Raw genomic sequence first — 23,363 nt, 5'->3', positions numbered from 1 at the left:
GCGGCTCTTCTAAACTCCTGTGTGCGCGGCTGCCCGGCGCCGGCGTCTAACGTCAGACGCCGGCGCCGCACAGCCGCATACACAACAACTTAAGTTTATGCCAGGCAGCACTGCAGGCTGACTCCAGGCACAAAGATGGCGGCGCCAGCGCGCGGCGCCCATAAAGGGTGGCACCCCGCACGGCCGCTCTAGTCGAACGTGCCTGGAGCCGGCCCTGTGGGTACGCTCGGGTACGGAGTACCCATAAGAATTTGGCAGCGGGTACTCAGTACCACCTGCTACACACTTTGCCATTACCACAATTAAAATGTGCAACAAAGCAACAAGACCATGGTGCTTGGCTGCATGACGGCTCCTCCCACTTTGTCAGGGTTACTGGGAGTGCGACAGTGGCTGTACTTTCCTGTTATAATGGAGGCATTAATATATATTTCTATTATACTGGAGGTATCACTATATATTTCTAATATACTGGAGGCATTACTGAATATGTTTAGCCTTGCCTCCAGATAAAAAAAAAATGGGGCTGTCGTGTGGCCAAGCTGCTAGTGTCATGTAGCCACTCCCACTATCAGCATGTTGCCACGCCCCCTCACAACACATGACCACGCCCATTTTTCGACACTCAGTACCACTAAGAAAATATTGCTATTTGCACCACCGACTGTATATATTATATACATAAAAATATATATAAATATATTTAAAGTGAAATGGTGACTGGCACTCCCTTAAACAATTCCAATATATGTATATATATATATGCATAGTCAGTAGAAAAGATGAGGCAGCACTCGGAGGCTTGCAAACAAAACAAATGTGTATTTGTGCAAATCAACGTTCCGGAGTCTCCCTCTTCATCAGGAGGGGGAGACCCCGAAATGTTGATTTGCACGAATACACGTTTGTTACAGGACCAAACCAAACTACCTCCAAAAAAATGTATCAGATGGCGCTAATAATCACTCCTTTACTTGACCAGCAAAGCAATTGACCACATCAATAAATAAATAATAACAATTTATTAAAAGCACATATTGCTAAAAGAGATGACCCTTTCACAAACACATAACATTGATGAGTGTCAGATGATAGAATGAAGGGTAAATATTCTCTCTTCCACCCAGACGCGTTTAAAATTGTCATACAAACGTGTATTGGTAAATGGTCTAAGGACCTGAAGATTTTTATGAATGTTAATTTTGGCGTTTATAGCTGTATTGATCATCCCTCTGAAGAAGTCCGCTAAGGACGAAACAAGTCAGGGTGGAAGAGAGAATATTTACCCTTCATTCTATCATCTGACACTCATCAATGTTATGTGTTTGTGAAAGGGTCATCTCTTTTAGCAATATGTGCTTTTAATAAATTGTTATTATTTATTTATTGATGTGGTCAATTGCTTTGCTGGTCAAGTAAAGGAGTGATTATTAGCGCCATCTGATACATTTTTTTGGAGGTAGTTTGGTTTGGTCCTGGCTAACAGTAGGACCGTTTCAGAAGGCATCTATTTTACAGCGCAGGATAATGGTGTTCTTGGTTTTTAAATGTGTATATATACATATATATATATATATATATATATATATATGTATAGATAGATTTAGATATACACTTATGGCAGACTATACAGCATTTTATATATATATATATATATATACTGGATCACAAAATGAAGCGGCACTCAGAGTCTGTGATAAAATCTTGTAATGGTGAAAAAACAATCAACGTTTCGGGGACCAGTTCCCCTTCTTCAGGATAAATGTGAACATGTCATAACACACATATAAATACTAAACAGAAGTACTTACCCCCCACACTTCACCCTATCACCTGGCATCTCCTCTGGTCCCGCCGCCGTCCTCGCCGCCCATCGCCGCGACCGGAAGTGACGTTTGCCGCAACCGGAAGTGACGTTGCGGGAGTGTGACGCGTTGCCAAGGAGATGCTACCAATACATAATAAACCACACGTGTATACCACAAAACATGATACTGTGCAGAAATCGAGACTGGTTACAAATTAGTGCAAATCTTTCATAAAGTGCTATAGTCACATATAAAAACAGCATGTTTATACACAAATCTTCACCAAATCGCCAAATCTTCATTAAAATACCCTCCACATCCTATATATCACTACTAATAAATAATGCAGATCCTGTCTCGCCTAATTCTGTCCGATATCCACCATATATGTACCATGTAACGTATATTATTGATTTATATTAAAACTGACGTCGTGGCTTCTTCTGACAAGTGGCCCCCACTCAGCATTTCCTGAGTAGGAAAAATGGGTGCTACAAATGCACGGGCTGTACGACCTGTGCCCACATGTCCCCAGGGGATAGCATTTCCCATCCTTTTTCAGGAAAAAGTTTTAAGATCAGGTGGCCCCTAACGTGCAGTAGCAAATTTGTTATATATGCCATCATGTGCCCTTGTGGCCGATACTATATCGGCAAGACTGAGTGCCAGTTCAAAGTGCGAATGGCACAGCATAGACAAGCCATCAGAAATGCTTTAGCGGCGGGCAGCGGTGATCAACCGGTGGCCAAACATTTTGTGGAGTTTAGACACAGCATGGTGACATTTAAACATCGGATCATTGATCATGTACCAGAATCTCCCCGGGGTGGAAATAGGGGCAAAAAACTTCTACAGCTAGAATCCATGTGGATACATAGATTGCAAACCCTTAAACCAGGGGGTTTAAATGAGAATTTAGGGCTCATTAATTTTCTCTAAATCGATGTAGAAGCGAGGGAGACGAGGTCTACTAGGTGTCAGTTGTTGCACACAGACTCACGGTTATGTTAATAAAAGTATTCCCTTTTTTCAAGATTGACTTGTCAGAAGAAGCCACGACGTCAGTTTTAATATAAATCAATAATATACGTTACATGGTACATATATGGTGGATATCGGACAGAATTAGGCGAGACAGGATCTGCATTATTTATTAGTAGTGATATATAGGATGTGGAGGGTATTTTAATGAAGATTTGGCGATTTGGTGAAGATTTGTGTATAAACATGCTGTTTTTATATGTGACTATAGCACTTTATGAAAGATTTGCACTAATTTGTAACCAGTCTCGATTTCTGCACAGTATCATGTTTTGTGGTATACACGTGTGGTTTATTATTGTCACGATCCGGGTATCTGGACGCCATTTCTTACCCATCAGATGCCTCCTAAGGCTGGCTCAGCGCTCCAGGACCGGATCCCATCTGTTATCCTGATGTGTACATTCCTGTATCCTCTCCTGTCACTCTGGGACGCTGTCACAGTAAACGCCATATTACACCTGGCATGGCGTCTCCCGCGGCCTCCGCCGCCGTCCCTGAACTTCTGCATGCAGAGTGTCTGAGTGGCGATTACGTCAGCCGCGGCCTCCGCTGTGTCCGCGTGGTTGGATGTGCATCTGTCAGCCTGGCGCCTCCTGTCTCCGGTGGCCGGCGCCGCCATTACTGTTTTCATTACCACATGGATTACAAACCAAACTTCCCTCCAAGTGTCTGCATGGGCGCAGCCATCTTGGATTCTGTCAACTGATCATTTCCACCAATCTGTTCTCAGTATTGATAATCTGCATAATTGCCTAGCCAATCCCTTCCTTGCTGCAGGTATAAATACACTGTGCCTGAGCAAGGAAGGCGTCAGTGCTTTGGTTGTCAAACCTAGTTCCTGTTTGTCTCTCTCCTGTGATTGTCTTCCAGGTTCCAGCTCCTGTCTCAAGACTTCCACCATAGAGACCCGCACCAGCATTCCACCTGCAGTGTAGCCTGACTCTCCAATCCATTGTGGATTCATCTGTTTCCAGCTACAACATTACCTGCTTCCAGCTCAGCTTCCAGCAGAGTACAGCTTCCCTTAAAGGGCCGGTGTCCTTTCTACACTTTACCACTCTCCACCGGTATTATTATTTCTCCGCTCTCAAGTTCTACATTTCAGTTCATATTTCATCGCTCCCAAGTTCATTTATTATTTAACTGGTTCCAGCCAGTATCCACTCCGTGCTAACAACAGTCTGGTTCCAGCCAGTATCCACAGCAGCTGTTTTACCTTCAGCAACCCAGCTTTTCCTGGAACACCAGCTGGCACAATCCTGGGTTATCTCCATTGCTACAGTCGGGCCTGGTAAGGACTTTCCATCTAGAAGATCGTAAGAACTATCTCACACTACCAGTGCCCTGTGGCTCCTGCCATCCTGTAGTACCCAGGAACTGTATTTATTATTTGCTGACTTTTACGTTTTCTTTTACTGCTGCTGTGTTGCGGAGTTGTCATAATAAACATCATTGACTTTTATCCAAGTTGTCGTGGTCACGCCTTCGGGCAGTTATTATTCATGTTACTTACATGTCCAGGGGTCTGATACAACCTCCCAGGTTCCGGTACATCTCAGCCCCTACAACTGAGGCTGCCTCCCGTCAGCTCAGGCCCTCAGTTGTGACAGTAAGCACTGACCTAATGAATCCAGCCGGAGACCAGGATCAAGCGGCCAGGCCGATGCAAGAACTGGCAGCCCGACTAGAACATCAGGAGGCTGCACAGGGCCACATCATCCGCTGTCTCCAGGATCTCTCTACTCGGCTGGATGGGATTCAGACAACTCTCCGTGGATCAGGCGCATCTGGTGCGTCAACCACAGTGACTCCAGCTATAACCCCACCCACCTTACCCATTTCTGCTCCACGTCTTCATCTTCCAACGCCAGCAAAATTTGACGGATCTCCAAGATTCTGCAGGGGATTTCTCAACCAGTGTGAGATTCAGTTTGAGCTACAACCTGGCAATTTTCCCAGTGACCGTACAAAAATTGCCTACATCATCTCTCTTCTCAGTGGCTCCGCCCTTGACTGGGCATCACCGTTATGGGAGAGGTCCGACACCCTGCTATCTTCTTACACTGCATTCGTGTCAACATTCAGGCGCATCTTCGACGAGCCAGGCCGGGTAACCTCAGCTTCATCCGAGATTCTCCGTTTACGCCAGGGGTCACGTACTGTAGGACAATATCTGATACAGTTCCAGATCCTGGCATCCGAACTGGCATGGAACGACGAGGCCCTGTATGCTGCATTCTGGCATGGCTTATCTGAGCTTATTAAAGATGAGTTAGCTACCAGAGACTTACCTTCTAAGTTAGATGAGCTAATCTCACTCTGCACGAAAGTTGATTAACGTTTCAGAGAGAGAGCAACTGAGCGTGGAAGATCATCTGCTCCAAAATCTTCTGCTCCTCCTCCTCGTCAACTGTCACCATCTAAAGATGAGCCCATGCAAATTGGCCGTTCCCGTTTAACTCCTGCTGAGCGCCGAAGACGTCTCTCTGAGTCTCTTTGTCTTTACTGTGCAGCTCCGTCTCACACCATCAATGCCTGTCCCGAACGTCCGGGAAAACTCCAAACCCTAGCTCGCCCAGGAGAGGGCCGGCTAGGAGTAATGATCTCCTCTCCATCTCCTCATGATTGTAATCTCCCAGTCTCGCTTCAAGTTGCTCAACGTTATCGGAACGTCATTGCTCTCCTTGATTCCGGAGCAGCTGGGAACTTTATTACTGAAGCCTATGTTAAACGGTGGTCCCTACCCACCGAGAGACTTCCTTCCTCCTTTTCCTTAACTGCCGTGGATGGCAGTTAAATTTTTGATACTGTTATTGCTCTAAGGACTCTACCAGTTCGTCTGAGAGTGGGAGTTCTTCATTCCGAACTTATTTCACTTTTAGTGATTCCAAGAGCCACACATCCTGTGGTCCTGGGCCTTCCATGGCTCCGTCTTCACAATCCTACAATTGATTGGACGACTACGCAAATCCTGGCATGGGGTTCCTCCTGTGCAGAGACATGTTTGTTTAAAGTATTGCCTGTCTGTTCTTCCTCCCCCAGGTCGTCTGATGTTCCACCTCCTCCATATCAAGATTTCACGGATGTGTTCAGTAAAGCTTCTGCTGATATCCTTCCTCCTCATAGAGAATGGGACTGCCCGATTGATCTCGTTCCAGGGAAGGTTCCACCTCGAGGCCGAACTTATCCGTTGTCTCTGCCTGAGACGCATTCTATGGAGGAATACATTAAAGAGAACCTAGCAAAGGGGTTCATTCGACCTTCTTCTTCCCCAGCCGGCGCAGGCTTCTTTTTTGTAAAAAAGAAAGATGGTGGTCTGCGGCCGTGCATCGACTACAGAGGTTTGAACGACATTACCATCAAGAACCGTTATCCTTTACCCCTGATTACTGAGCTCTTTGACAGAGTTAGCGGAGCTACCATCTTTACAAAGCTGGACTTGCGAGGTGCATACAATCTCATCCGGATCCGTGAGGGTGACGAGTGGAAGACCGCCTTTAACACCCGTGACGGACATTATGAGTACCTCGTCATGCCCTTCGGATTGAGCAATGCTCCAGCTGTCTTCCAGCATTTTGTCAATGAGATTTTCAGAGACATTCTATACCGTCATGTCGTGGTCTATCTAGACGATATCCTCATTTTTGCCAACGATTTAGAGGAACATCGTTTTTGGGTTAAAGAGGTTCTGTCCCGTCTCCGTGTCAATCATCTCTATTGCAAATTAGAAAAATGCGTCTTTGAAGTCAAGTCCATTCCGTTTCTAGGGTACATTGTGTCCGGTTCCGGACTAGAGATGGATCCTGAGAAACTACAAGCAATTCAGAATTGGCCGGTACCCTTAACCCTCAAAGGGGTCCAGAGGTTCTTAGGGTTCGCCGATTATTACCGAAAGTTTATACGAGACTTTTCCACCATTGTGGCGCCTATTACTGCTTTCACCAAGAAGGGTGCTAACCCGTCCAAGTGGTCTGAAGAAGCCATGCAAGCTTTTCATCTTTTAAAACAGAGGTTCATCTCTGCGCCTGTCCTGAAACAGCCTGACATCGACTCTCCTTTCATCCTAGAGGTGGATGCCTCCTCCGTTGGAGTAGGAGCGGTGTTATCTCAGAGGGCTAAAGATGGCCATTTACATCCTTGCAGTTTCTTCTCCCGGAAGTTCTCCCCAGCTGAGCGCAACTATGCCATTGGCGACCAGGAGTTGCTAGCCATCAAGCTCGCTCTAGAAGAGTGGAGGTATCTGTTGGAGGGAGCTTCTCATTTAATCACCATACTTACAGACCACAAGAACCTTTTATACCTGAAGGGCGCACAATGTCTCAACCCTCGTCAGGCCAGATGGGCACTTTTCTTTTCCAGGTTCGACTTTAAACTCCAGTTCTGTCCGGGCTCTCAGAATCGCAAGGCCGATGCCCTTTCCCGCTCATGGGAGCAAGAAAATGAGTCAGAGTCTTCAGACAAGCATCCTATTATAAATCCGTTGGCATTCTCCACGGTAGGGATGGACTCTACGCCCCCATCAGGGAAAAGTTTTGTGAAGCCGATGCTAAGGAAGAAGCTCATGCATTGGGCCCATGCTTCCCGTTTTGCCGGACATACAGGTATCCAAAAAACCCTGGAGTTTATCTCTAGGTCCTATTGGTGGCCAACTCTGAAAAAGGACGTCTTGGAGTTTATTGCATCTTGCCCAAAGTGTGCCCAACATAAAGTATCCCGCCAGTCGCCTGCGGGGCAACTGGTTCCACTATCCGTTCCCCGTCGACCATGGACCCACTTGTCGATGGATTTCATTACAGACTTACCCATGTGCAACAAGTTCAATACCATCTGGGTGGTAGTTGACCGGTTCACCAAGATGGCACACTTCATTCCTCTCACCGGTCTTCCGTCAGCTTCCAAGTTGGCTCAAGTATTCATACAAGAGATCTTCCGACTCCACGGTCTTCCTGAAGAAATTATCTCAGATCGAGGAGTTCAATTCACAGCCAAATTCTGGCGAAGTTTATGTCAAGTCCTCCAAGTCAAGCTAAAGTTTTCCACGGCTTACCATCCTCAGACCAATGGTCAAACCGAGAGGGTGAATCAGGACTTGGAGGCCTTCCTCCGCATCTATGTGTCCTCCTCTCAAGATGACTGGGTTCAATTACTTCCCTGGGCCGAGTTCTGTCATAACAACCAGTATCATTCTTCATCTGCTTCAACACCATTCTTCACTAACTTTGGATTCCACCCTAAAGTCCCTGAGTTCCAACCGCTTCCAGCAACTTCTGTTCCCGCAGTGGATATCACCTTGCATCAGTTTGCCAATATCTGGAAGAGCGTACGAGCAGCTCTGCTCAAGGCATCGTTCAGGTACAAGAAGTTTGCGGATAAGAAGCGTCGAGCAGTTCCTGCTCTCAAGGTGGGTGATCGGGTATGGTTATCCACGAAGAATTTGAGGTTAAGAGTTCCCAGTATGAAGTTTGCACCTCGCTATATCGGTCCTTTCAAGATTGAACAAGTCATCAATCCTGTTGCTTACAGACTCCAGTTGCCTCCCTTCTTAAAAATACCCAGGACATTCCATGTTTCCCTGTTGAAACCGCTGATCTTGAATCGGTTTCATTCCTCACTTCCTCCAACTCCGAAAGTCCAAACTCAACGAGGCGTTGAGTATGAAGTGGCCAAGATCCTGGACTCACGTCACCGTTACGGTCAACTACAATATCTTATTGACTGGAAGGGTTATGGTCCTGAGGAACGTTCATGGACCAATGCTTCTGATGTCCATGCTCCTGCCTTGGTCCGGAGATTCCATTCCAAGTTTCCTCAAAAGCCAAAGAAGTGTCCTGGGGCCACTCCTAAAGGGGGGGGGTGCTGTCACGATCCGGGTATCTGGACGCCATTTCTTACCCATCAGATGCCTCCTAAGGCTGGCTCAGCGCTCCAGGACCGGATCCCATCTGTTATCCTGATGTGTACATTCCTGTATCCTCTCCTGTCACTCTGGGACGCTGTCACAGTAAACGCCATATTACACCTGGCATGGCGTCTCCCGCAGCCTCCGCCGCCGTCCCTGAACTTCTGCATGCAGAGTGTCTGAGTGGCGATTACGTCAGCCGCGGCCTCCGCTGTGTCCGCGTGGTTGGATGTGCATCTGTCAGCCTGGCGCCTCCTGTCTCCGGTGGCCGGCGCCGCCATTACTGTTTTCATTACCACATGGATTACAAACCAAACTTCCCTCCAAGTGTCTGCATGGGCGCAGCCATCTTGGATTCTGTCAACTGATCATTTCCACCAATCTGTTCTCAGTATTGATAATCTGCATAATTGCCTAGCCAATCCCTTCCTTGCTGCAGGTATAAATACACTGTGCCTGAGCAAGGAAGGCGTCAGTGCTTTGGTTGTCAAACCTAGTTCCTGTTTGTCTCTCTCCTGTGATTGTCTTCCAGGTTCCAGCTCCTGTCTCAAGACTTCCACCATAGAGACCCGCACCAGCATTCCACCTGCGGTGTAGCCTGACTCTCCAATCCATTGTGGATTCATCTGTTTCCAGCTACAACATTACCTGCTTCCAGCTCAGCTTCCAGCAGAGTACAGCTTCCCTTAAAGGGCCGGTGTCCTTTCTACACTTTACCACTCTCCACCGGTATTATTATTTCTCCGCTCTCAAGTTCTACATTTCAGTTCATATTTCATCGCTCCCAAGTTCATTTATTATTTAACTGGTTCCAGCCAGTATCCACTCCGTGCTAACAACAGTCTGGTTCCAGCCAGTATCCACAGCAGCTGTTTTACCTTCAGCAACCCAGCTTTTCCTGGAACACCAGCTGGCACAATCCTGGGTTATCTCCATTGCTACAGTCGGGCCTGGTAAGGACTTTCCATCTAGAAGATCGTAAGAACTATCTCACACTACCAGTGCCCTGTGGCTCCTGCCATCCTGTAGTACCCAGGAACTGTATTTATTATTTGCTGACTTTTACGTTTTCTTTTACTGCTGCTGTGTTGCGGAGTTGTCATAATAAACATCATTGACTTTTATCCAAGTTGTCGTGGTCACGCCTTCGGGCAGTTATTATTCATGTTACTTACATGTCCAGGGGTCTGATACAACCTCCCAGGTTCCGGTACATCTCAGCCCCTACAACTGAGGCTGCCTCCCGTCAGCTCAGGCCCTCAGTTGTGACAATTATGTATTGGTAGCATCTCCTTGGCAACGCGTCACACTCCCGCAACATCACTTCCGGTTGCGGCAAACGTCACTTCCGGTCGCGGCGATGGGCGGCGAGGACGGCGGCGGGACCAGAGGAGATGCCAGGTGATAGGGTGAAGTGCGGGGGGGTAAGTACTTCTGTTTAGTATTTATATGTGTGTTATGACATGTTCACATTTATCTTGAAGAAGTGGAACTGGTCCCCGAAACGTTGATTGTTTTTTCACCATTACAAGATTTTATCACAGACTCTGAGTGCCGCTTCATTTTGTGATCCAGTATTATTGGTGGGCCAACATTAAACCCTCCACGGAGGAAGGCACCGGAGCAAGTTATATTCCCTAGTGGATACGGGGAGTGCCGGAGCAGCAAGGTACTATATATATATATATATATACACATTCACAGATCTTACTGTTTTGGCATGTTGTGGCAGCTGACACCTCTCAGGAACTACAGCCAGCTGAGGTGCGAGGGGAGGCACTGACTGTGGTTATCCCCATGCATAATGCGGTGGCTCTTGATGAGGGAGAACAGCCCTTGAAGATCATGCACTCGGTAGTGGCTTCAAGCTTGGACTCCGCATCGCCGCTGCAGGTCAGGGCCAGCTAGGAAGAGGGTAGATCAGTTCAGCTGGTGCTCAGGGAAGCCCCTATCGCTCTGGGTAAAGGTGTGTCCCCCCCCCGTCGTGGACTCCATCGGCTTCCTGCACGGCTTGAGGACCTTGCAGAGGGAGATCTTCTCCCCGGTCTTTGAGTCAGGGGAGGGGGGAGAGAGCGACGCAGGAACAGGAGGCGGGGACAGGCGAGTCAGGGGAGGGGGAAGAGAGCAACGCAGGAGCGGGAGGCGGGGACAGGCCCGGACATGCGGCTCCAGCCCGGCCCAACAGGTGAGCACAGCATTGCACACAGCTTCCAATTTTTATTTTTTTCCACTCAGTGCCGCCCTTCAATTGCTGGCGCTCATAGGCAGCTGCCTAAAGCTGCCTAATGGTGGCGCCGGCCCTGCATATTAGACACACAGAACAGGAGAGCTGAGTCCAGTGTGAACAACAAAAACCAGGTTGCGCTTGACAAGCAATAAAATATGAATATTTATTGTAATAAAAGTATTTACAACAATTCTCCCGGGAGTATGATAAAAACAATTCAATATGACATAATGATCTGCTCAAATAGAATACCCCAGAGCTTTGATAATTAATTAATTAAAATGTACTTTCTATGCAAAGAATGCCTAATGCTGTTTGATGCGAACTACAAATGGTTAAAAAAGAATTTGTAACATTGATGGTGAACTAAAAAATAAACTGCAGATCTGTATACAGAAAAATGAAACTCACTTAATCCGTGAAAACAAAGTCCCAAGAAAAGTCTTACATCTATAGCAGCACGTGACAGTTTCAATGATCTTTAAATGATGTGGAATCTTAAATGAATAAACAATGTCCGAGTGATATAGAAATAAACTGTGCAGATACACAATTACCCACTGTGATGATGGCAGCAGAGAGAGCCCGGAGTGATGTCGTCTCGGTCAGCCGCTATGCCCCTGCATGGGGACGGGAGAGCAGGGTCCGCACTGAGCCGCCGGGCCAAGATGGAATGCAGCCCGGCACGCTGGCGGCTGATGCTGGTACTTCCCGGGCGGCTAAGCTGTTACCTGTGCGGCCCGATGCCAGCGGGCTCTCACCAATAGCGGCACGACGGGACTCCCACGGGCAGCTCAGAAGGAGCCTCTCTGTTGTTCACCTATGCAAAGGTGAGATGATAATGGAGTCACAGGGTGTCTGCAGTGTTTGTAGACTGCAGTCAAACACACTGGTAGTGATGGTGTGGTAACTGAATTATCACACAGAGCTCCAGGTGGGCTTTGCTGAGAAGCACAGCTGCCGTGATGAAATGACTCCAATAGCCGGTGTCTGGCTGTGAGCTGAATAATGAACAGCCACCGTGGCCATGCTCGTGCTGCAGCTAATCCTTTGTGATAGAATAGTCTCAGGGGTATACAGGAATGAGGGAGAATAACCTGTATCCTTAACGCGTTTCAACGCCAGCAGGGCGTCTTTTTCCAAAAGAGAAGAAGAAAGAAGAGCTGTCCAAGAAAGGAGGTCTGGCAGAAGGTTGAAGATGGGTGTCGATGACTGAATGAAGAATGGAAGAGGAGGCAATAATGCCCAGGCCAGGCCAGCGAAAGAAGACAGAAGCTGAAGACCACACAGTGCTGCAAGTGGAGGATATTAAGAGTTATAAACGAAGCTCCCCACTGCAACCTCACCCATTGTACTGGTAGGCAGCCTTGGGCTACCATTATTTATTATTAACCCTCCCTAGACCCCAGGTGGTCAGGCACTAGGCCCATGGGTGGAGTCTCTTCAGGCCTATGCTATACCAGGATACACTTTATTTAGATAGGACAGAGTTGTCAAAATTGGTTGAGATGTATGTGAAAAAAAGCATAAAAGCTACTTTAGTACAAACTATAGAAGGAAAAACTGAGACTCTTTGGGTTACCATAGAAACTGTCGAGAACGACATTATACGCACTGATCCATAGACCTCCAAGACAGGGGCAGGAAATTGACAGGAACTTATTGCAGGACATCACTAAAATGGCTTTAAAAGGAGAGGTAATAATCATGGGTGACTTTAATCTACCTGATGTAGATTGGAAGGTGTCATTTGCAAATTCAACTGTAAGCGCTGCTCCCTTTCTCTGGAATTCGCTACCTCTCCCCCTCAGACTCTCCACAAAACTTCAAACTGGCTCTCAAGACACACTTCTTCACCAAACCCAGCCATCTCTCATCCTAAGCCTTCTGTGGCCTACGCTCACTTTCTACCCCATCTGTGTCACCCCTGTATGTTAGCCCCTCCCCTTTAGAATGTAAGCTTTCATGAGCAGGGCCCTCTTCCCTCATGTGCTTTTACGTCTCATACTTAACTTATCTTCTTTTCAATACTCCCTTTGACTGCACCAAAACCCACGGTTTTCTGCCACCATGATACTTATTTCAGTGTTGTCTGCTGACGCAGCTATGTTTACATACCCTGTACTTGTCCTATATTGTATTTAATTGTAAGTCACTGTCTTCATGTCTTGGTTAATTGATTACTATGTAATTGGGTGCTGCGGATCTCGTGTGGCGCCATATAAATAACTGAGGATAATAATAATAATAATAATAAGTGGCAAACTTCTAAATTCATTAACGGGAGCATCCCTCCAGCAATTGGTGAGGTAGCCCACTCGCAAAAACACAATATTAGATTTCACACAAATGGGGACAGGATATCTGACATATATGTAATTGAGAACCTAGGATCCAGTGACCATCAAGCAGTATGATTTAGTATAAAGATGGCATTTAGGAAATATAAGCAGAAATAATAACAGCAAAGAGGAGTATATGGTCAGGCGAAAGGAGGCTAGAAGGAAATCAGGCATGCAAAAGCACTAGCTGAGGAGAAAATGCCCCAAACAGTGGGTAAAGGGGGAAAAATGTTTTTTGACTATATAAGTGAAAGGGGAAATTTAATGGAAACACTCCTAAAAGAAAAAGTTGTGGAATATCTCAATTCCAGCGAATTACAGGATCCCAAATAGCATGAATTTACTGGGGGGGGGGGGGGGGGGGGGGGGGGGTTCATGCCAAATATACCTTATTGACTTTTGTGACTTGGTGACTAAAGTAATAAATAGATCAGGGGGAATGGGGTAGCGGGGGCGTAGATGTAGGATATCTAGACTTTAGTAAATCTTTTCACATTGTCCTACATTACAGATTGCTAAATAACTCGAAGGCATGGGATTGGATTAAAAGACTACTGAATGGATTTAAACCTGGTGGCAAGATAGAAAACAGAGTTGTAGTAAATGGAGTGCATTCACAGGAGGTAAATGATACCAGTGGAGTACCCCAGCAATCTGTGCTTGGACCAGTGCTCTTTAAAATCTTGGTTGGTGATATTGCAAATGGTATTGAAGGGAAAGTATGCCTTTTTTTGCAGATGACAGAATGGTATGCAACAGGGTAGACACACCAGGAGAGGTAAAACAAATTAATTAAGTAGGCTTGGGGAATGGTCAAGAATGTGGCAACTGCAGTTTAACGCTAAGCAATGCAAAATCATGCACTTGGGTCTCAAAAACCCACAGTCTAAATATAGTATCAAGGGTACTATAATGGAAACTACTGAGTAGGAAAGGGATTTAAGAGTTACTATTTCAGGTGATTTAAAGGCAGGGAAGCAATGTAAGAAAGTAATGAGGAAGGCTAGTCAGATGCTTGGTTGCATAGGGAGAGGACTCAGAAGCAGAAAAAAAGAAGTAATAATGCCACTGTATAGGTCATTGGTACGGCCGCATCTTGAATACTGTTTTTAGTTCTGGAGACCATATCTTCAGAAGGATATTAATATATTAAAGAGTGTACAAATACGGGGAACGAAAATGGTGCATGGCCTACATCACAGAACTTACCATAAAAGACTTAAAGCTCTTAATATTTATAGTTTGGAGCAGAGAAGAGAAAGGGGCAACATGACAGAAACTTTCAAATGTCTCAAGGGTTTTAACAACGTACAGGAGGGAGACATTCTTCAAAGAAAGAGAAGTACTGTACTAGAATACGAGGACATGCACTGAACTGGAAGAAACAAGGTTCAAGAGAAATGTAAGGAAAAATTTATTGACAGAAAGGGTAGTGGACAAGTGGAATAGCTCCTAGGTGTAGATAGTAGAGCAATTCAAACATTCTTGGGATAGGCATATGAATATCCTTACAAAGAACTAAGGATCAAATAAGGTTGAGGTTACCTAAAAGAAGTGCAGACTAGATTGGCCAAGTGGATCTTATCTGGCGTCACATTCTATGTTAATTAGGGAGGCCTCAGGCAAGAGTCCCAGGTGTAAGGTGTTAGAAATACGTGTGTACAGGCTTGAGTAGGCAGCAGAGTTTCTGCACAAACCAGTGGATGTCTTACAACTATGAACAGCCCAGTTAACAAGTAGAGTGCTTTTATTGAAGATATAAAGCAGGTACAATCGTACTTACTGCAATGTACAAGTTGATAGTGTGTAGGTCGAATGTCAATAGGTCAACCTCATATGGTTGACATGCATTAGGTTGACAGGTATAAACGGTCAGCATGGTCAAAAGGTTGACATGACAATGGTCGACACACAAATGGTTGACAAGTTTTTATTTTCATGCTTTCCAACTTTTGCTTAATTTACTATCCATGTGGACTATGATTGGGAATAGTAACCTGTGTTAACCTTTTGTACTTGTTGACCTCACCCACTGTCTACCTTTTAACTGTCGACATTTTGACCCTGTCGACCTAATGCATGTCAACTGTCGAAGTAAAAAATATTACATACAGAAAACATACAAACTCCAAACAGATGAGTTGCTGTGTGAGCGAATACATGCAGCATGCACAGCGATATATGGTAGCATACACATTCACACAGACAAGCCACAAAGATATATTCAACACATATTTCATACCACACATACATGAAACATGTCAAACAGACATTATAATGTTTTAAATGATATAATGGAGTATAACATCATGTATATGTATTAATGGAACGGAACAAGATAAACATGTCATGCTTGGTGTCAAAATAATCAGGGGAATGAGTGTGTTAATTTGATACCTGTGATTAGGTTGTAGCACATTGCAACGATTAGTTAGGATTGAATGTATGAATATGAAGCCACAATTCAAATGAGAACAAAATACATTCCTGCATCTTCAAGGCTGGACGTTGCTTGCATACGAACTGACCAATGACACATCATGAATGAGAACGTTCCCTCCCCTGGACCAATAACAGAAGGCATGTACTCCCCAAAATACACAGTATATAGGTGATTCGAGTCACACAAGAAGTTCTGTTTGCTGTTTTTTCTGATGCTGGCAGTTGCTGTTTGTTTGCTGTTGAGGGAGAGCTAAAGATGGAGACAACTGTTCACTGAACATTGAGAGAGAGGGAGAGATGGAGAAAATGGGGCGGAGTGTGCATTTGGGGAAATGGTAATGTATGCTGGCTGTGGCTTTATGGATTCTTTTGTAACAACTGCTTCCTGTGTAATTCTAAATCTGTAACCATTTATATACTGTACATGTGTTATATTGTATGCATACCCTTTTAATTTCAAATATATACATCACTGAGAGTTGGAACTCAGACAATGTGTGTGAGTGCTTGTTTTCTCTTAAGGCATGTAGTGTTTGCGACGTACAGCACACTTTTATCATTTATGGTAATAAGATGCGCCTTGCGTCCACAGCATATATTAACGCTGGCATTATAAATATTTATTAGAAATAATCTGAACTTTACACAACCGTAGGGGGTCGACCTAATGGCTGTCTATCTAAACAGTGTAGATCTTCTATACCACACCCAATGGAGCGGTGCAGGGTGTCATACAGCTCACCAACTAATGAGCGTATATAGGTACCAGGTAGCAGTACACTGGAACAGCGTCTAAAACAGCTGGTCTCACTGAAGCTAAGTGGAAGACTACTGTGTTCCACTATGGCACTCTAACATAATCTCAAGATGGCTTCGCACATGCTCAGTAGTAGCCTCAGTGGTCATTTTGGTAGAGAATGAAACTTCCCTGGAGGAACAGCAACATGGAGTTTGCACAGAAGTGCATTCCACATTAGGCAGGTCACTTCACTCTGTTAATAGCTAGGTGGGCATTAAGTCCGTGCCCACATAGGTGACCCTGGACATTTGGCCCAGGTCCCTCAGTATAGGCAGCAGTTAGGCTGACCTGATCCCCGGTTTGTGGCTCTGAGCATTAAGCCCAGGTCATTTTATTATCAGTATGCAGGCACCAAGGCCAATATTTACTAAAAAATCGAGTTTGTCCGATTTGTGGGTTTTTTTTCTAAGTCCCAACACGGGAATTCACTAAGCACAAATCTCGGCAGTGTTTGGACTATTCGTAATGGTTTGAATGACAAACTTCAGAAATACGAATGAATAGACCATTGGTCAAACGCGGCTGTTATTTCATACAACACGGGTTTTCACTATTCATTCGTATTTGGGTGTTAGTCTCTGAGTGCTCAATTGTGGTCGTATTTTTTTGCGATTCGTTAAAAAAAGCGTCAAAAAAATAGACCTGCTTTTTTCAGGCGTGTTTACATGTGTTGCAACTAACAAATCACTCACACCTGAATAAGGATGCCTATAAAAGGATCTTAGGCCCATTTCAATCCACCTACACTCAGAAATGGCAGCAGGACTGTGGGCCAGTGATATTTTGTGTGCTGTGGGATTCATCAGACTCAGACATCAGCCTGTAAGTAACCAGGGCCAACAAACTGAACATGGTCAGCAGGTTGTACAGGTTCCGCGGAGGCTGCGCAGGCCTCGTTTTTTTAGGTGGCATTTAAACTTGAACGCATTGTCCGATGATACGGTCATACAGATGTTCCGTTTAAATCGTAACAACATTTTCCGTCTGTATGACCTTGTCAAACTGGGCCTAGACCCTGAGACTGCACGCTCTCGCTCTGTCTCAGGCCTGCACAAACTCCTGGCTGTGTTGCACTTTATGGCTACTGGCAGCTTTCAGGCTGTGTCTGGGGATGTCATAGGAATATCACAGCCCTCATTTTCGAGAATATTAACACAGGTGATATATACCTAACTACCTCCTCTGTCTTTTGTTTGTTTTAATTTCTCGGTGGCCAGTTCTGTCCTAAAATCTCATGTTTAATTTTCTTTCAAATATACACACAGGTGTTGGCTGTTTTGCAGCCCCACATCGATGCCTCAATCTGCTTCCCTACCCAGGAGTCTCAGTGGCATGCCGTCAGGGTAGATTTCTATGAGCTGGCTGGCATGCCCAATGTGCTGAGAGCCATAGATTGCACACACATTCAGCTGAGACCACCTAGGGGCAGGCAGCACATCTATACTAATCGACATCTAGAGCACTCCACAAATGTGCAGGTGGTTTGTGATGCAAATCTCAGAATAATGAGTGTTGTTACTGGTTACCCTGGGGGCTGCCATGACTCCTTCATCCTCAATCAGTCATCCCTCTTTGATAAGTTTGAGGACGGACAAATGCCAGATGGGTGGCTGCTGGGTATGTAATTTGATATGTGTAGACCTGCGTCTACTTTGTCCAAATACAGGGGCAGATGTATTAACCTGGAGAAGGCATAAGGAAGTGATAAACCAGTGATATGTGCAAGGTGATAAAGGCACCAGCCAATCAGCTCCAATATGTAAATTATCATTTAGGGACAGATTGCCCGCTGCCTTTATTACCTTGCACATATCACTGGTTTATCACTTCCTTATGCCTTCTCCAGGTTAATACATCTGCCCCACAGTGTGTTACTTATGTGTTGCTGTATCTTAACATGAATCACGTTACTGTATCTGTCTTTTAGGTAATGGAGGATATGGCTGTTTCTCTTGGCTTCTAACTCCATTGTCCCGACCTGATACCCCTGCTGAACACAATTACAATCATGCACATAAGTCCACGCGGAATGTGATAGAAAGATGTTTTGGTGTGCTGAAATCTAGGTTTCGGTGTCTGGATAAGTCTGGTGGCCTTTTGTTGTATAGTCCCTTGAAGGTGACTCAAATTGTGTTCTGCTGCTGCTTTCTACATAACATGTGTTTGCAACAACATCTGCCACATGTTGAGGAAGAGGAGGATGAAGAAAGCAGCCAGCAAGCAGAGGAATTAGAGACATCTGGTGATACTTGGAGTACAGATGTAGGGAGGCAGGTTAGGCAAGACCTTATAAATCGTTATTTTTAAGGTAAGTTTTGTTTGCTTCTTTCATTTGTTGTGTAAGGCTAAATATATGTTGCCCCAATTTTTCAATTAAAAACCATTACTCAGAATGTGTCTGTCTCCTTGAGACATACAAACATACCCTCGGTTTATGCTATACAAATGTAGCATGTGTATTGTGTTTATTTAAAAACTCAAAACAACAGATTATGAGTTGTATGCATGAAGTCTGGATAAGTGTTAATAAACTTGGATTGAAAATTTATTACAAGCACACATAATCCACATAGTAATTTATTTTGTATTTTACTTTATGATTGTGTGTAACGTCCTAATGCACAGGTTATCAAACTCGGCCCTCAGGACCCCACACAGTGCATGTTTTGCAGGTAACCCAGTAGAAGCACAGGTGTATGAATTACTCACAGACAAATTTTAAAAGGTTCACAGGTGGAGCTAATTATGTCACTTGTGATTCTGTGAGGAGACCTGCAAAACATGCACTGTGTGGGGTCCTGAGGCCCGAGTTTGAGAACCTGTGTCCTAATTAAACAGTCCTCCACATATAATATGTTAGCCTTGAGGAATACATGTGTCCCTATGTGTGATGCTCCATCGTATTTAAGGGACACAAACTTAGTCTCATCCAAAATAATTTATTTCGGAATGTTTGCTGCAGTAAACTTGCTGATTTGTAAGTAAATACACAGTTTGCCAGATATATACATTATTATACACATTATTATTTTTGTATTCAAATTTCTTTGTTTCTGCATCATGCGTAAGAAACTGATTACTCATTTTTAAAACACACAAACATGGCCCAACATTAATGACATTCATTTTGGCACTGAATTATCTAAATTCAATCACAACATATTAAAACCTTTTTAGCCAACTCAATTGTGTTATTCTTGTAATGTTGTATAGAGAAGAAAGGTAAAATAGTTAGCAATCACATTGTAATTTGAATTGTCTGCATGAGATGAGAATGATTGGAATCTAGAAAGAGTAATGATTAGAAAAAAATCAAGTGGTCTGGTTACTTCCTGCTAACATCTATGTGCAGCTCAAACAACATTTACCTCCTCCAAAAAAATTCAAAGATGGTAAAGAATAAATGTGCATACAAATTTCCTGTTGTTGTTTGTTCCACTTATAATTAATGATGTTGTACAAATTGTCTATTTTAACAAACACACTTACTAAGTATTTTGATGTACTTCTCTGAAATTAAAAATGTGAGGTTTATTTGTTAATTTTTTTTGGGTGGCTGCTTGTCCTGCCCTTTGCCTTTACCACTGTCATGTTGGCGTGCTCTGGTGGAGCGTCTTGGTGGTGATGACACTGGAGTGATATTTGGGGTAGTCGTACCAGAACTGCTGCTTGTTTGCTGTTGGTGCATAGATCTGAGTGTTTCATTGAGGTTAGTGAGGGTGGCATTGAGTTCACGTGTAGCAGCATTTTGATTGTCTACAATTCGGAATAAAGTTTCATTTATCTTTTGATTGTTTTGAAAAATGTTCATATAGCTTTGCTGTTGACTGTGCTGTTCTTCCATTAGTCTGTGCTGTTCTTCCATTATGCGCTGTAAGTTGCCCATGACCTGTGTAATGTCTGCACGCATGAGTTCCATGGTATTGCCAATTCTCGTGGTTTGTTCATTTTGTCGACTCATATTTCTGGTTATTCTTCTGAGGTGACATGGTAGGCTTGCAAACATTTGTGTCTGCCTACGCAGGCAATCTTCATTAGTGGCCTGCTGTCTAGCCCAAATGTTCCAAAACACGTGATCAGGGCCTTGTGTTACTGGTGTTGTTGGGCTGTGTTGTGGTGGTGGTGTGCTTTGCTGTGGTGGTGTACTCACAGGTGCTGGGGGCCTGATTCCTTGGCTTAATGGCTGCATTTCTAACATGATTGTCTCATCCATGTCACTGTGTTGCTGTTGTTGCGGAGAGATGCTGTTACCAGGACTAGAAGCTGAAATTTAGAAAAATTATCCGTTAGCTATCCATATGTTTGAAAAATTATAACACATCACTACACATGGAACACATGTCATTGACTGTTGCTTTCAGATATCCTGCCTAGCAACATCATCACTCATAACTTAAATACATACATATGCCTGTTTGTGGCAAATGTGTCTGGTTACTTCATTGTGAAAGCAAACGCATTAGTTTTATTGTAGATCAGACATACTCCACCATAAAAACACATTGTAATCCATAATGTGTTACCTTATAGCTTTTAACAAACATAGTAATGTTTTTATATGTATTTGGCAATGTTAGGTCAAACACACATGTGAAAATTTTTTAAACAACCTTACTATTTTCCAAAATTAAACATGAGTTTCTGTTGCAGCATCTTACACACAATGTGCTACTGTATGGCTGAAGTGGACATACATATCTTTACAGGATGTGGACAAGGCCATTTTGCTAGGATTCCATTTCATGTTTTACTGACTTCGGTAAGTATATCAGATTTTGATGTGTTTTGACTTAATGCGTTTAAGTAAAAGTTTTATTACGATCTGATATTTATTAAATTTATTTCGGTTTGATACTCACAATCAAGATGAGGGGAGTGTGGTTCACGTCTTGGAGGTGTGTCCAAAATTTGGAATGGGGGGACCGAACATACTGTCGATAATCTTCGTGGCGGGGTAGCCTGCTGTGGTTGGCCCTGGACATCAGACCTTGCTTTCTTTGCTGCCACATGTTTTTTTTGGTGGTGTGTTACAGAAGTCCGACTTCTGCTGCTCCAGACTTCTTTTGATGGACCTAGTATTGAAAATTTAATTTTGTTATGGCCATTCCTTTACAAACATACCCTATACTACAATGGACACTTTACCTGCTTCCGCAGCGTCATCATCATCATATGTCATGGGAGTTACTGTAGGACGACCAGTACTGCTTTTTTCCAACACTGTAAAACCAAAATAAAATCTCATGTATTCATGCTATTGTTGATACATCCACCCATTATGCTTATAAACATTAATTCTTTAAAAAATGCTTGTTTTATTTAAAAAAAAACCATAAGGACCGTTAACCAAAAAACAACTACATAAAACAATAAACATTGTCCAATAGCCATATGCACTATGGAAAGTGCAACACAGGAAAACATGTACAGGACACAGACATAGGACACAAGTAAAAATACATACACTAACAACCAAAAACACACACATCTTCATTTTGTAATGAAAGGAAAAAATTTACAGATGCAATATAGAAATTGCTCTGTGACGTGTCACTCCAAACACACATTACCACTATATGAGCCAAACAAAAACAAAAACACCCCCCCAAAAAATAAAAATAAAAATGAGACTGCAGTGTTGTGTCAGGGTACAAATACAGACTCAAACTGAACAAACAAATAGTGTTTTTTTTTTATTTATTATTACATTCAGTAATAATGACATTACACATGTAAGTGGTTTCCAAACCACTTTCCACTACTCCAGCCTCTAACATGACAACCACTGTTTTTGCAACATTGCACATGGATATAAAATATAAAACATAGTCCAAATTAAAAACTTAAAAATGTGCAAAAGGAAAACTTTATTGCTGGACAATTCAATGACACACCAAGTCCAAACTACACATGGAAAATATACAGAAAAAAAACACATGACATACAATAAAGTAAGATGTTACATTGGCTTTTGTAGAAAACATTACCAAAATTTTTTTATTTGCTGACACACACTTGAAGATGGGAGTAATATGCAACGTCACATGACACACATTTGAAAAAAAAAAAAGGAAGGTCATAGAATGTTAATGCAAATACACATGCTCACCATTCTTCCTGGGCCTATCTGAATCCCGGACATGGGTTGCAGAGACTACTTCAGGAGGTATTACACTCCGCATGGGCTCCTCATACTCCAGATATCTTGCAATAAAGGGCTGCCCACCACCGGTTTTTCGAGCCGACTTCACCTCCATGGCCATTTTGGACTTGACACGTCGCTTTATGTCATAGTACCGTTTGCGGCACGTGTCCTCCGTCCGCTTGACCACCCCCTCACTATTGACAGCAGCAACAACTTTCGCCCACAACACCGTCTTCTTCCATGTTGGCACCTTGGCGGACTCAGGCCCAAATAGCTGCCGCTGATACTTCATCAGCTCCCGCACCAATGCCACATTTTCTGCATAACTAAACTTGACATTCCGCCCAGTCTTAGTAGTGGTGCGTGGCTGCGGAGCTCTCTGACTGTCACTATCACTGTCACTTGAGGCTGCTGCAGCAACCTCACCCACCTCCTCCACCTCACTAACCTCACTCACACTCACCTCCTCCACCTGACCGACCTCCTCCCCCTCACTCACACCCTCCACCTCACCCACCTCTGAGTCACACATAAAATACATAAAAAAACAAAAACAAACAACACACTCCTCCACTACCACTGCACAAATCACACACACACACACACACACACACACACACACACACACACACACACACACACACACACACACACACA

Source organism: Pseudophryne corroboree, chromosome 6, assembly GCF_028390025.1.
Source record: "Pseudophryne corroboree isolate aPseCor3 chromosome 6, aPseCor3.hap2, whole genome shotgun sequence".
In the NCBI taxonomy this organism is placed as follows: domain Eukaryota; kingdom Metazoa; phylum Chordata; class Amphibia; order Anura; family Myobatrachidae; genus Pseudophryne; species Pseudophryne corroboree.
Note: the sequence above shows the minus strand (reverse complement) of the source record.